Below are 4,215 nucleotides of genomic sequence, written 5' to 3'. Positions count from 1 at the left end.
AGCCGCCCCTGGTGGCACAGGGGGAGAGCTGCATGGGCTGGAATTAGGTGAGAAATTTTGGAACCAATTCCCGAAACGAAGTAAGCCGCCAGTCTGCCTCCCTAAGTCAGAGGCACATACATATAGGCATATGACGTTTAGAATTGGTATTTGGCCCTTGGTGAAGGCAGCATGTCTATCACACGCAAATACAAGAGGAGCATGTTAAAATGAATAAGACTCACTTGCAATTCAGTGTTCACTTATACATAGAATTGCACAACACGCATGTAGATGGCAATTCACCAGGAACAAAAGTCCAGGAGTTGCAGATTTAAAGGCCCAAAGCATGGCACAGACACATGTGTCCCTAGGACACACGTGGGTATCTGTTCGGTCAGGTGTCACAATGACCTGTTCTAATAGGAACAGTGGAAATCCTCACAGAGTGGGGCAAATCTGATAATGCAAAGCAAACTGGAGATTCCTAAGCAACCCCAAAAGACAGATCTAGATTTATATAGATATATATCTATACGTGTATATATCGATAATATATCAGTGACTGAAGCAAGGTAAATGCCGTGGATGGCGAAGAGAATGAGGTGCAGCCCTGTGGAAAGGTGCATAGATGCCCAGGTACTGCAGTGAACTAGTCTGGATGTTCTTGCCCTTATAGACGGGTCAACACCAGAGTCACAGGGTGCATATCCAGTTCTCCTGGCTAACCTGATATTTTAGGTTGTTTAAATATACAGCCTCTCTCCTTTTGGGCCAGAAACCCTACTCTTCCATTAAAACCATGGGTAGAATAAATTTAATTATATTCAGATTTCTTTCCCCTCATAGAATTGTAGGAAAAGATTCCAACATTGTTCCAACTCAATATTCTAAATAAGTTTCTGCAAAATACTGTTTCTAAATGGTGGCAAGGTCATAAATTTAGGACAGATTGTTAAACTTTGGTCCTAGAAGAAAAGGGGCCAAACACAAGCATCTTCTAGAGAAGAAATAAGATAAATATGAAATAAAAGTACAACACCCCCCAGCCCCCCAGGAATATAGAGACATAGGCAAGGGAAGCACAATGCGTGTTAGATGGATAGAAAGACGGATGGATAGATGAATGGACAGTGGACAGACAGATGGGATTGGGTTCTCTCTAGTGACTTGTCACAAGCCAGGGAAAGATTAGCCTTTTTCAGAAATTAGTAACAGAGCCCCCTCATGGGCCAGTGGTCGATGGGACACCCAGGTTCTCGGGATACAGTAGATGAACCGTGTGACATATCCTGGCTGTGAAACAGAAGGAGCCCCTTCACCAGATGTACATGAAGCAGAAAACTTCCCACTCATGCACAGAGTCTGAAGGAGGCCCTATGCTTGCCCTGTGGTCTTCTCAGGCAGGCATGACCAGGTCTTAGCAGTATCAGGAGGGGTCAGATTTTGCGTTGACCCATCTCTGGACTTGAAAGTCCTCTGGATTTCGAGCATGTTGTTCAGCTAATCCCCTTCAGTCTCCAAACCCAACTGTAGAACTAGTAACATGTGGACCATGCCCCTCTGGTTCAATAACGTGCTGATGGCTCAGAGAACTTGGGGAAACATGTTTGCTGATTTGTTAGAAAGGATGCATAAATGATACAAATGATAAGCCAGATGAAGCAGTCTGGAAGGGTCCCGAGAGCAGGCTTCTGTCCCCATGGAGTTGGGGTGTGCTATCCTCCCAGTATATGGATGTGTTCAGCAACCCACAAGCTCTCTGAACCCTGTAATTCAGGGGTTTTTACAGAGGCAGCATCATATAAGCATGACAGATTACAAAATCAATCTCCAACTTCTGTCCCCTCTCCCCAAAAGGAGCAGATGGAGCTGAAAATTCCAAGCTGCTAATCAGGCTTTGGTCTTTCTGGTGACCAGCTCCCATCTTGAAGTTATCCAAGAGCCTACCAAGAGTCGCTTTATTAGAACAAAGATATTCCTACCGGGAAATTCCAAGGAATGTTAGAAGCTTTGTGTTGGGGACTGAGGTCAAAGACCAATAGTAAAACAAAAGATGCTCCTGATCTGATACCTAAACTCAGGGAGTCACAAAGGCTTCGGGAGCTCTGTGCCAGGTACCAGGGATGAAGACCAAATGTGCATTTCTCATTACGTCACATTATCACAGAACCTTCCGTCAAAGGCGTGGCCATGAGTCCTCCACGTCATTGTGCGAGACTCTCACCCAAGTGTCAGCCGACGTGCCACATGCCAGATGAGCCACAACGTAAATGAGTCACACAAAACGTCTGCCCATCCCAAGCAAAGGAATGCTGAGTTAAGGTCTTAGTAATAACAGCACCACATCTGGGCTCAGTTACGCAATGTGCATACCTGGGTACGCCGCCCAGTCACACACCCTCACGCCTTGCTCTGTGTTCCAGCTCGCTCTGTCTCCGTAGACATCAGAGGTAGATATAGTTTCTATAAACAGGGTATTATGGGTTTTCTGTTTTAATTTGCTATAGGCCATATGGGTGAGTTAGAAAGAGACAAAGAGGGGGGGAAGTGAGGAAGCCCCTCCAGGGGATGGCTATGCCATAATCCCTTCTCCACTCGGGATTTCAGTGATGCCCACATAGCCATCCAGCAAGTTGCTCAGGCTACTGGTCTGGTACTCAGACAATGCAGGTGGGCACTGTGGGATCCAGCCACCTTGACCACCATGCCACCAGCTGGCCCAGTTGTTTACTGGCTTTTAGGGAGCATTTAAATACACTTTTAAAAAACCCTGGCTTGTAAGCTTGATCCTTATGACAGCAAAGATGGATCCTTAGCTAGTCTCAGAAAAACCAAAACTATAAAGTGAATATAAAGATGCACGACAATAACTTACTGCACAGTGATTCAGGGTTCACACCATTCTCCACAATCCAGTGAAGTGAACTGCATTACACAGTTTCAAATGGTTTCTCATTTCTCAGAAACATTTGGTAAATATGTCCATTATTTGCTGTGAGAACAGCACTCAAAAAGCAGAAGGATATTCACATAAGATAGTTCATTCATACTTGGCAACTTCTTAAAGATGTGTATTACCCTTGTAACAACCCCTCAAGCAGGGGTCACGGGAGGGGATGTGGGTGCCTGTGGCAGTTCAACCCTTTTAGCAACACCTTACATCAATACCCAGGCCAACGGTGGAAAAAATACCAGTGACCACATGACCAGGTTCTATGAGATAGGTTTGTTTTCACTCAATGTACATTTAGCTCCCAGAAAAATCTTTTTTACTTTTCAGCCCATGCATTCCAGATTCGACTTGAGACATAGCTGCATTATACTTAAGAGTCACTGCAAACTTTCAACACCAGTTGATCCCAAATGGCCCAGCAAGCTAATCTGTGTACATGGGTCTTCTGGCTCTAGTAGGGGTCAGGTTGAGGGTGGACCAAGGCCATGTTCACCCTCACTTTCAGGTGCTGTTAGTGTCCAGGGCTGACTCATCTGGAGCACACTTTCTACAAGAGGTGCCACTTCCTCTTCATCCAGAGAGACCTCAGAGTCGGTTGCCCTAGAGCTACTTAAAGGTGCCAGATCCACTTCATGGGAGATCTGAACATCCCCATCAAGGTGGCCTCAGGTTCATCCTTAAAACCAACCTGGGACCAGCAGTTGGCATAATGGCTATGTCACTGGACTCCCATGTAGTCAACCGCAGTTCAAGTCCTGGACCCATTGGCTTAAACTCACGCTGGGCGTGTGTGCATGCCCAAGATACCAAGAAGAGAACGGAGGAGAATGGATTGCAGTGTGACCATCCCCTCGGGAGACTGATTTCTTGCTTTCTATCTCTCTGTCTCTCTATCTCTCTCTTTCTAGTGAGCATATGCACCCTATAGTAAAAATCTCTCAAAAAATAAATAAATAAATAAACCCAACCTGAGCCAGTAGGTGGCATAGTGGTTAAGGCTCTGGACTCTCACATGGTCAACCACAGTTCAAGTCCCAACCAGTGGCTTTAAAATCACACCAGGTGTGAGTGTGTGCATGCCCAAAATCCTGAGAGGAAAATGAAGGCGAAAAGATTACAGTGTGGCCATCCTCCTGGGGAGGTGGTGATTTCTCACTTTCTCTCTCTCTCTCTCTCTCTCTCTCTCTCTGGCAAGTGTATGTGCCTTATAGCAAAAATCTGTGTTAAAAACAAAATAAAAGGAGACCAGCAGGTGGTATGGTGGTTAAGGCAACGGGCAC

This window comes from Tupaia chinensis, unplaced genomic scaffold (assembly GCF_000334495.1).
Source record: "Tupaia chinensis unplaced genomic scaffold, TupChi_1.0 Scaffold000088_1, whole genome shotgun sequence".
Classification (NCBI taxonomy): domain Eukaryota; kingdom Metazoa; phylum Chordata; class Mammalia; order Scandentia; family Tupaiidae; genus Tupaia; species Tupaia belangeri.
This window is presented reverse-complemented; position numbering follows the sequence as displayed.